Raw genomic sequence first — 12,098 nt, forward strand, 5'->3', positions numbered from 1 at the left:
ATTAAGCAGTTTTTAAGAGCCCAAGAAGGTCAGTTCCATACAGAATTGATAGATTGATGCCTTGAGTGGTTTCAGACTGAACAGAAGGGTCTTTCCAAATTCTGCAAAGGGACAATTTAAAGATGTTGATCGACGGTTTCTATTTGGTCTCCTGAAGTCAGCAGTTGCTGGGTTGGTTTTTAGATGTTGCTCACGATGTGTAGCTGGTCAAACAACAGGCAGGGTTTAAACTTGCAGGTTGAATGGAGAGAGAGAGAGAGAGAGGAAGAGAGAGAGATATACCATCCACTCAGGGACCTGCTTCTATTCAGCTCTGAAGAAGGGTCATACGGACTCGAAACGTTAATTCTATTTCTCTCTCCACAAACGCTGCTAGACCTGCTGAGTTTTTCTGGCATTTTCTGTTTTTGTTTCAGATTATCAGCATCCGCAGTATTTTGCTTTTATCCTGCTCCTTGCGTTCTCCCCTTTTTTGGTCCTCTGGCCTGGAGAAGAGCAGTTCCTTAAATACAAAGAGGGTCATCTGGCTCATCACATGATCCCTTCTCACCAACCGACCAGTCACCTAAACATAGCTGGACGAGCTACTTTCTCAGCCGGGGTTCATTGTGATTGCATCTAATGGCTTATTCTGCACCCAGCTGAATACACAGGTGATTGTCGGTATGTTTTGTGAATGGGTCTGGAGATGGGGTTCATTTACATTTCTCTACGGTGATTGTCTCTGAGGGGTTCTTTGAGACAGCCTGACTTCATTTTAATAGCTTTGGAATTTGTTTCATACAGTTATACAAATGATTGGCCATCTTAGAAGCTGCTGTTTTAAATCACTGGAATGGTGTGCAGTCTTTTATAACCCAGCCAGTGATTTCAGCCCAACAAATAAATAGTAATTTTTGGCATAAAGCATGGCTTTATAACAATAGGTTGCTGTTATCATGATTGATGTTGTTTATTACAAAGGATTTAGGGATTGCTTCCACACATTATATTTTGCTTGTATGAAAGTATTCACAATAAATAAGGACTCCCCAAATTCTTCATTCTTTTTTCAATTTCCGATGCCTTATATTCTGCATATCTGTACACTAAAGGAATTTTCAGCTATTTCCACTCTGAGGTCAAACATGCAAACTTCATACTAATGGCTATCACAGATGCTGGTACAATAATATTTCACCCCACCCCCATTCGTTTATTTTTGTTTACGGAATTAAAAGGCCATTGTGTCAAATCCCTCAGGTCAAAATATACAGTCCTGCAGCCTAGTAAATCTGGTAAACACTATATCAAAATGGTGTGTTAAAGATTGGAGAACATATGTTTCACTGAGATTTTAAAAGAGCATTTTGCTGTATTTCCCACTGGGTTTGTTGCCATGTACACTACTGGTACTGACCAGATGCCAAGCTACCACTATTATTTACATCAGATTCACCCTTCATTTGTAACTGTAGCCGGTTCTCCTGAATTGTCTTCAAAAACAGGATCTTTCCACAATAGTGCAGGCAGTTCATTCCAGTATTGATTTTCCTTGCTGATTTCAATCCCAGTGTTTGAATTATGCGTACTATCATTCGAGGTTCAGTGTCTGAGGTAGTATAGGTTTACCTGAATAAGGGAGAAACTTTAATATTTAGTGTTTTCTCAAAATCTTTTTTATTCCAACCAGAACAGCTTCCTGGAATATCATAGATGTGGACTGACACTTGATAGTTACAGAAGGCATTTCAGGTAGGCAACGTCATTAGGCCCCTGCACTCTTTAAAATGTGCCACAATCTTTAATACCCTGGTGCAAAAGACAATACAGGGTAACTTTCAGAGGATGGAAATTCACAATTTGGAAGAAATAAAAACTGAAAGTGTTGGAAAAATTCAACCAGGCTGGGAGCCTCTGTGGAGAGAAACAGAGTTAACGTTTCAAGTCCAACATGGCTCTTCTTTGGAAGTATTTTGGAAGAATGACTGGTGTTCTTCCACTTTGTATTGACTTCTATTAACATGAAAATGGCTTTAAAATAAAAAAAATCTAATTTTTTTTGCTTAAAATATCACAGATGACATGCCAGTAAATCATTTGCATGTGATTCCTATCCTGAGTGTCAAGAAAAGACAGCTCAGGCTTGATTGTGATGCCACCCAAAATTGAATTGTTAGCAACACAGAGGGTGGAATTTTCCCATCCCGCCCATGGCAGGTTACGTGACGGGCCGTTCGGAGAATCCAGTGGCAGGCAAGAAGTCGGAAACCCACCAGCATATAAACAGCTGGCAATTCTCCGGATGGCCGGTTTATGGCGGGTTGGTCATCCCGCTGACTAGTGGCGCGAATGCCATTTGCATTCAATAACATGTCATGAATGCTCATTAAAACAGCTGCTCGTTGGAATCTTGCCATGCCTTCCAAACTTTTGTCATGCCAGCGGGAAATTATATCGGCCTCAAACCTGTTTGAAAAGGGGCGGCATGCACAAGTCGGGTCTCAGTTCACTGGTAACTTGGGGATGAGTGTAACATACATAGCCTACCAGCCATAGCGCTGCGCCGGTCTTGTAGTGATGAATGCCACACTACTGGGGCTGTAGAGTTGGTCTGCCCCTGCTCCATGCCTGCATTGTCCCAAGGAACACCACAGTTCTGTGGTACCCATGCAGGCCTCCACTTTCAGAAATAATTCAACCGGGGGTTGGCTGTGAGGCAAGGTTGGGGTTGATGAATGCAAGGTGGGTAACAGGGAGGGAAGGCTGTGGAATGGCCGTCGGGGGAAGGGCGAACATGAGGGGGGCCTTTCTGGGGCTCCGGAGTGAGCAGGAGTCTGCTTAGAAAGAAAGGAGGAGACCTCCTTGCGATGAAAGCCACTGAAAGCCAATGGCTTCACTAGCACTGTTAAAGGGTTACTCAGAACTCAGTGGCTTCACATCACAGTCGCTGCATCTCAAGAATAACACATGGGAATGTAGAATTTGGGAATGCAGGCAATAGTGAAAGAGGTACAGCTGTATCATATATGGCATTTCATCAATGATGGCCTGTCATGTGTTCACCAGATTTGACATTCCTCACAGGCCAAAGAGCCTCCACTCATTGACCATGAGCAACTGACTAGTCATTAATATGCCACATCAGAGATTTTTTTTATCAGGGGAGAGCGCGAACGCAGTCCACCACTGCCACAAATTTTGCACTCGAGTATCCCGCATTTCGGGACATCACAGGTGTCAGCACACTTGAAGTGCAATGGGTTAGCCTCTTCCTGGGAGAACCACCTTCATGATCATGGTCTCTCCCCTGCCAGAGAGCTAGGTTGGGTCACTCATCTCATATCTGTAATGCCATCTGGGTCACCTCGATGTGTGTGCTAGTGTCTCAGGGACAAGGTGGCATCAGCAATCATGCAAGTAGGACAGGAGAAAATATGGACCCTTACAGTCTCCAAATGTGTCATCATCTGAGCTTCATTTTCTTGCCCCTTGAATCATTAATGTCTTCAATGTTTCCTTTCAGAGAGAAGGTAAAAGCACATATGGATCCAGGGCTCAATGCGGCCTTTGTCAGGGTCCTAATGCAATGGAGGAGGTGAAGGAGGGAGAGGCGACTCCGCGCGCAGCTCCAGCAAGAGGGACATGGTCAGGTGGAGCCAGAGCATGAACAGGAGGGTCAGGAGGAGAGACCCAAGAGTCTCCTATTTACAAATGAGTGAGAGACAATGCCGTGCACTTCTGCACTTGTCCTGAGCTCTGGTACATCACATATGCCACATTCTTCGTGAAGACCTGATGCCACATGGAGTTGGAGGGTATCCGCTGCCAGTGGCTTTGAAGGTGACCACTGCACTCAATTTCTTGGCCTCTGGTTCTTTCCAAAGATCAACAGGGTATCTGTGCGGCATCTTTCAATTCACAACACATTGATGCATAAAGGAGGTCATAGATGCCCTTTACAGGAAGGCCCATCATTATGTCAGGTTTGCTCTGGATGAAGAGAGCCAGGCTGCGAGATTCACCGGTTTCGCCCCAGCTCCAACTTCCCTAGAGTGCAGGGTGCAATGGACTGCACCCATGTGGCTATACCGGCTCCATGGCAGCAGACCCTAATGTTTATAAACCGCAAGGGCTATCATTCCATCAATGTACAACTGGTGTGATCACCAGAAACACATACTGCATGTTTGTGCACAGTACCCTGGGAGTTGCCATGACTCCTACATCCTGAGTCACTCCCAGATGCCTGAGATTGTCGAGGGGTCATTACATCTGCAGGGATGGCTGCTCAGGGATAAGCGGTGTCCACTGAAAAACTGGCTGATGACACCGGTGCGTCGCCCTTAGAGTTATTCCAAGGAGAGGTACAATGCTGCTCACACCTCCTCATGCTTCCCTTATAGAGCAGACGATAGGACTCCTGAAGATGCGCTTCAAATGCTTCGACTGCTCAGATGGGTCACTACAATACACTCCCGACAGGATTTCCCGCAAAATCACAGTGTATTACACCCTTCACAATCTGGTGAGGCAAAGAGGTGACCCCCTGCCAGAGGATGAAGATCCAGAGGCCCAGGAACCTCAGCAGGCTGCTGAGGGTCAGTATGAGTGTGACCACACGTTGGAAGAAGGAAGACGTGGAACATGTTAATTGCTGACAGGTTCCAGGAAGAATTAAGTTAAGTGAGGGAATATGGCCACATCTCTCCTAGCCCTCAATGCCATTTCCTTTCATCTCAGGGGATGTCCACCCACTTGCAGCGAGAACAAGTCCTGCATTCACACTTGCCTCATGAATCGCCAGGCCATGATCTTTGCTTTGGTCCATGGGGCCCTTTGAGTGAGCTCACTCTGGAAACTGAGAGCTCGCTTAGCAACAAGAGTGATGCAAGAGGAGATTTGACGTCTTCAACGCGATCTAATGATGTAAACACTGCTGCGACTAAGGCATGGACATGCTTAGTGATCTCCCCCTCCCGTGCATGTCTTTTCTTCTGCCCTTACCACTGAGGAGACACAAATGCCGCAAGATTATCAATGCTGATGAGCTGCCCTCACTCAATGGTGTTCCTTGAGGAAGAAGGGCTGGAGACACTTACAACACACACTTCAAATAAAGGTTTAAACACGTCTCTCTGACATCACACAAGGGTGTGGAGACTAGTTCAACTAAGGTTGACATCACAGGAATGTGAATCTCACAGTGGGACACTATCACTGACTGGGAGGATGGCTAAACCTCAAAATAAGAGGATTCCAAAGTACACAATCACAACGCCTTCAGTTACCATGAACATTCACATAACCATCAAATGTATTCACAAAAGTGCAATTTCTTTACGTGTAGAGCACACCCGTGACCCAGTAGTGAATACATTTTTCTTAACTTTCCTAACTCTACCATTACACCTAAGTGCAGCCCCGACACCCGCAGTAGAGTTGGAGGCAGCCTGCTGACTGCTACGTCCTAATGCCTGTGATGATCTTGACAGACGTCCTCGGGTGGCCTGAGGCCTGGAGGGTCCTGGCCTGATAAGGGTCACCTGCTCAGGAGCAGAAGCGCTTTCGGGATCTGAGAATCTGGAGTAGATGGGATCACAGGCAGAGGGGGCTATGAGTGACTGCACACCCTTAGAGTGTCTTGAGAGGAAGCCCCTGGAGTGTCTGGCTGATGCTCATCCTCCTGTGGGTGCCCGAGGGCCCCACCCTGACTCCTGCAAGAGATGGTGCACCTGGAGGAGCTCAAGGTGCCTCGTCCCCATGTCGCCAACATCTTGATGGTGCCCACCAGTGTGTGTGGGGCCATGGAGCGCAGGGCTGAGCAGAAATCTGGCAAGACCTGCTGGACCAAGGTCTCCATGCTGGTCACCAGCCTTCCCATGGTGGCCACAAGGCGCTTGCATGTCATAGATTCATAGAGTCATAGAGTTATACAGCACAGAAACAGGCTCTTCGGCCCATCATGTCTGTGCTTGCCATCAAGTACCTATCTATTCTAATCCCTGTTTCCAGCACTTGGCCCATAACCCTGTATGCTATGGCATTTCAAGTGCTCATCTAAATACTTCTTAAATGTTGTGAGGGTTCCTGCCTCTACCATCCCCTCAGGCAGTGTGTTCCAGATTCCAACCTCTCGCTGGATGAAAAAATGTTTCCTCAAATCTCCTCTAAACTTCCTACCCCTTAACTTAAATCTATGCCCCCTGGTTATTGACACTTCCGCTAAGAAGAAAAGTTTCTTCCTATCTACCCTATCTATGCCTCTCATAATTTTGTATACCTCTATCAGGTTCCCCCTTAAACTTCTTTGCTCTAAGGAAAACAACCCTAGCCTATCCAGTCTCTCTTCAAAGCTGAAACGCTCCAGCCCAGGCAACATCCTGGTGAATCTCCTCTGCACCCTCTCCAGTGCAATCACATCCTTCCCTATAGTGTGGAGACCAGAACTGCACACAGTACTCCAGCTGTGGCCTAACTAGCATTTTACACAGCTCCAACATAACCTCCCTGCTCTTATATTCTGTGCCTCGGCTAATAAAGGCAAGTATCCCATATGCCTTCTTAACCACCTTATCTACCTGTGCTGTTGCCTTCAGGGATCTATGGACATGTACACCAAGGTCCTTCCGATCCTCTGTACTTCCTAGGGTCCTACCATTTATTGTGTATTCCCTTGCTGTGTCAGTCCTCCCAAAATGCATCACCTCACACTTCTCAGGATTAAATTCCATTTGCCAATGCTCTGCCCATCTTACCAGCCCATCCATATCATCCTGTAATCTAAGGCTTTCCTCCTCACTATTTACGAAACCACCAATTTTCGTGTCATCTGCGAAATTACTGATCATACCTCCTAAGTTCACATCTAAATCATTAATGTACACCACAAACAGCAAGGGTCCCAGCACCGATCCCTGTGGTATACCATTTGTCACAGGCTTCCAATCGCAAAAACAACCTTCGACCATCACCCTCTGCCCCCTGTCACTAAGCCAGTTTTGGATCCAATTTGCCAAATTGCCTTGGATCCCATGGTCTCTTACTACGTGCTGGCTCAAAAAGCTCTCTTGGATGCACTTTAAGAATTTTGCCCCCTCTAAGCCTTTCACACTAAGACCATTCCAGTTAATATTGGGGAAGTTGAAATGCCCTACTATTAAAATGCCATACTATAAATTACCCTATTATTTTTACACTTCTCTGAGATTTGCCTACATATCTGCTCCTCTATCTCCTCCTGACTGTTTGGAGGCCTATTGTACACTCCCAGCAAAGTGATTTCCCCCTTTTTGTTTTTAAGTTCTATCCATATGGCCTCATTTGAGGAACCTTCTAAGATACCATCTCTCTTACTGTAGTAATTGACTCCTTGATCTATTTGGCAATGCCACCTCCTCTTTTACATCACCCTCCCCACCCACCCCCCGCCTGTCACACCTGAAGATTCTAGACCCTGGAATATTGAGCTGCCTGTCCTGCCCATTTCCTCAACCATGTCTCTGTGATAGCAACAATATCATATTCCCATATGTTAATCAACACCCTCAATTCATCTGCCTTATTTGTAAGACTCCTTGTGTTAAAATAGATGCAATCCACCCTTGCATTATTGCCTTGTGCCTAAACATGTCTATATTTGCTCTGCATTCCAGACTGACTTAGTTTCTCTTCTATATTTGGCTGTGCATCACCCCCTACTGTACCACCACTCTGTATCCCACCCCCCTGCTAAATTAGTTTAAACCCCCTGCCCTCCCCAACAGCACTAGCAAACCTTCCCGCAAGGATGTTGGTCCCGTTCTGGTTCAGGTGCAACCCGTCCGACTTGTACGGGCCTTCATCAGAAACAGACCCAGTGATCCAGGAAACTAAAGCCCTCCCTCCTGCACCATCTCTACAGCCATGTATTCATCCTCTCTATCCTCCTATTCCTATATTCACTAGCACGTGGCACAGGGAGTAATCCAGAGATTGCAGCCTTTGAGGACCTGCTTTTTAACTGGCTACCTAGCTCCCTAAATTCTTGTTGCAGGACCTCATCTGTATTTCTGCCTATGTCATTGGTACCAATCTGGACCACAACCTCTGACTTCTCACCCTCCCTCTTCAGAATGCCCTGCAGCCGTTCTGTGAAATCTTTGACCCCAGCACCAGGGAGGCAACACACCACCCTGGAGTCAAGTTTATGGCCGCAGAAGCGCCTGTCTGCACCCCTCACTATTGAGTCTCCTACCACTATTGCTCTTGCACTCTTACTCCTCTCCCCTTGTGCAGCTGAGCCACCCACAGTGCTGTGAACTTGGCTCTGGCTGCACTCTCTGGAGGATCCTTCACCCTCACCGTTTTCCAACACAGAGAAACGGTTCTTTAGTGAGATGCACTCTGGGGCCTTCCTGACTATCTGCCTACCTCCCTTATTCCCTCCCTGACTGCACTCCCTTAAGCTGTGGAGTGACCACATCTAAAAATGTGCAATCCATGTAACCCTCAGCCTCGCCGATGCACCGCTGTGTCTCCAGCTGACGCTCAAGCTCCGAAACCTGTTGTCCAAGCTGGTCAAGCCAGTGGTGCTTCCTACACATGTGGTCATTCAGGCTGCTAGGAGTGTCTAAGAATTCCCATATGCTGCAGGTCGTACAACACATGGGACTGAGCTCCCTTGCCATGCTTTTTGTTTGTTTTTAATTAAAGACTTATTTCCTTAAATTTAAGCCAAGTAGAAAACTATTTAGATTTTCTTAAAAAAAAACAAATGCTGAGACTCTTACCTTCTGTAATGTCGCTTTAAAGTGGAAAAAAAAGCTTACCTACTACCTACCAATCAGCTCTCTCCCTTGTCCTGACGTCACTCCTTTTGAATTCCACCACCACTGAGTGTCTGGGCGACAACTGGCTCCCTCACAGGTAAATTCCTCTCCTGCTCTTTATACAGCTGCTCCGCTCCTGCTCTTTATACAGCTGCTCCGATCCCTCACAAGTAAACACCCGCTCTTTATACAGCTACTCCACTCCCTCACAGGTAAACTCCTGCTCTTTATACAGCTGCTCCGCTCCTGCTCTTTATACAGCTGCTCCGCTCCTGCTCTTTATACAGCTGCTCCGATCCCTCACAAGTAAACTCCTGCTCTTTATACAGCTACTCCACTCCCGCTCCACTCCCTCACAGGTAAACTCCCGCTCTTTATACAGCTACTCCACTCCCGCTCCACTCCCTCACAGGTAAACTCCCGCTCTTTATACAGCTGCTCCGATCCCTCACAGGTAAACTCCCGCTCTTTATACAGCTGCTCCGATCCCTCACAGGTAAACTCCCGCTCTTTATACAGCTGCTCCGATCCCTCACAGGTAAACTCCCGCTCTTTACACAGCTGCTCCGATCCCTCACAGGTAAACTCCCGCTCTTTATGCAGCCGCTCTGCTCCCATTCTTTATATAGCCGTGCTGCTCCGCTCCCGCTTTTTATACAGCCACTCAACACTCGCTCTTTTTTGTTATTTTACCTTTATTATTTATTTAATTTCGCCTTATCCTTACTAATTTAATAATAATCAACAAGTGATAGTTACTCAGCTGCTAATTCAAATCTAAAAGCTGAAATACTCACCAGTTAATCACCTGCCTGCGCTCCTGTGATGTCACTCTTTTTCAGTGTTGGTTTGAATCGCTGTTTGGGGCCTCTTCTCTCTCCCCTGCTCTTTATTCGCTCTCTCTTCATGCTGTTTTCACCCAGGGCAACTCTCGCTCCTGCTGCTGATAGTGGGGAGCCATGACAGAATGCAAACAGACTCCTCCGTCATTTGCTCTAGTCTGCTAAGTGACTGTTAAATCTCTGCCTGATGTTCCATCACCCGTTGTTGTATCTCCAGCATCGAGTTGGTGGCTGCTCCCAGAGGATCGTCATCTGGTTCAGACTGAGCGGGTGACTGGTCTCCAGCAGTCCTCCGAATGCTGGAGACCTGGGCTGTCCCTGCCTCCAACAGCTGCGGGGACGTGTCAGTGAGGTGTTCCCCAGGAAGTGAGCCCGAACCTAATCTACATCTGTGCCCCACCGACATGTGTGTCTCTGAGCTGGTGGAGGGTGTGTGTGAGCGCCGCGATTGTTCTTCCAGAGCTTCCTCTTCTGATGTTGCCTGGGGGCTCGCACTGGTGTGCGACTGGCTTGTGGGCCTCGATCTGCTGGTGCCTAGAAAATACAAAATAGAGTTTCAGTAAACGAGCATGAGCTAGTTAAGACTGCACATGACTCAACTGTGAATGTCAGGATTTGATGAAGTGATGGTGCTGTGATCCATACTAAGTTGCTGGGAGAGGTCGATCTCCCCTTCCCCACAGGAGTGATCCCTGCCCTCCCCAGCCAGCCCGGCTGCAGCCTCCTCAAACCCAGTGAGGGCGATGATGTTGGCCGCCCCTCCCCCGGTCTGCGCTCTCTCGTGCCTGTTGTGTGCCAGCTTGGCCTGTATGAAGAGAAAGTAAGACATGTGATGAGAAGGGATGGAGCAGAGGTTGGGTGAGGTGCATGTCCCCTGTGTGTGGTGAGCCCTCCCCAGAAAGGCCAGAGGATGGAGTGTGAGCAACATGATAGATGGGATGGTGGTGATGTGAAGGTCTCGGTGAGAGAATGAGTGTTGATATATGTCCCCCACTAATGGTTGTGTGAGATCCCTGAAGAGAATAGCCACTTGAGGGCATGATGCATGATGAGAGTTTGATATTGGAGGGAGTTGAAGAATGATTTACCCTGGCGGAGTGGATGAGATCATTCATCCTCTTCCTGCACTGGGTGGCATTTCGGGCGCAGATGCCAGCCGCGTTGACCTGCTCTTTGACGGCCTCCCAGGCCAGAGAGGTGAGGCTGCTGTGCTCTGTGCAGCCATCCCTGGGATAGATCACTTGCCTGTGCGCCTGTACCCTCTGATCAAGGCCTGGAGGGGCTGGTGGGTGAAGCGGGTGCTGCCTTCTTCTTGAGGCTCTCGACCATCCTGTTCTGGCTGCACAGACATCTCTGGTGGGCTGGAGAGAGTGAGATTATGTGTTAAATACGGGGCCTGGACCTTCAAACCCACCAGCTTACAGCAGGCGGATGAACCAGCTTCTGATCCACCCGGTGATTCGGACTGATACGAGCTTTTGCATAATTAATGACCCTCGGAGCGTGGAAGCGGACGCGAGTTTCTGCCATTCTGACCGACAGGGTGGGGGCTGCCGAAACCACCCACACATCGTCTGGTTAATGCAAAATTCCACCCAGACTGTCTAGGCTTGGATGAAAAATGGTAATTTATAAGTTACCAATGGGCAGCCCACAGCCTAACAAGACTCAGCACCTTAAAGGGAAAATGGAGAGAAAAAAATACATTTTCTGCTATCATTAGCATAATCTGTGACCTAACGTATGAACCTTTCCCCATTCACTGCTTCACATTCTGCTGAACAAGGTTCTTCACTGAATCCTCATTACAGCCACCAGAAAGGTGTAATTTGACAAGGAAGTATTCAATGAACGGAAGTATTCAAAGTATTCTGAGGAACAAAGGGACCTTGGCATGTGTGTCCACAGATCTCTGAAGGTGGAGGGGCATGTTAGTGGGGTGGTGAAAAAGGCATATGGGACACTTGCCTTTATCAATCGAGGCATAGATTACAGAAGTAGGGAGGTCATGTTGGAGTTGTATAGAACCTTGGTGAGGCCACAGCTGGAGTACTGTATGCAGTTCTGGTCGCCACATTATAGGAAGGATGTGATTGCTCTGGATGGGGTGCAGCGGAGATTCACCAGGTTGTTGCCTGGGATGAAACATTTAAGTTATGAAGAGAGATTGGATAGACTTAGGTTGTTTTTGTTGGAGCAGAGAAGACTGAGGGGTGACTTGATCGAGGTGTTCAAGATTATGAGGGGCATGGACAGGGTGGATAGGGAGCAGCTGTTCCCCTTAGCTGAAAGATCAGTCACGAGGGGACATAAGTTCAAGGTGAGGGGCAGGAGGTTTAGGGGAGATGTAAGGAAAAACTTTTTTACCTAGAGGGTGGTGACGGTCTGGAATGCATTGCCTGGGAGGATGGTGGAGGCAGGTTGCCTCACATCCTTTAAAAAGTACCTGAATGAGCACTTGGCATGT

General features: G+C 47.5%; 1 non-coding gene across 1 annotated transcript; it reads right to left on the reverse strand.

Moving 5' to 3' along the window:
- Positions 1-3,140: 3,140 nt before the first annotated feature.
- On the reverse strand, positions 3,141-3,304 carry LOC144686988 (U1 spliceosomal RNA). The gene has a single exon (XR_013578029.1). It is a non-coding gene; the product is annotated as a U1 spliceosomal RNA (small nuclear RNA).
- Between the last annotated feature and the right edge of the window lie 8,794 nt (positions 3,305-12,098).

The sequence above is a fragment of the Cetorhinus maximus genome, chromosome 11 (genome assembly GCF_964194155.1).
Source record: "Cetorhinus maximus chromosome 11, sCetMax3.hap1.1, whole genome shotgun sequence".
Lineage (NCBI taxonomy): Eukaryota > Metazoa > Chordata > Chondrichthyes > Lamniformes > Cetorhinidae > Cetorhinus > Cetorhinus maximus.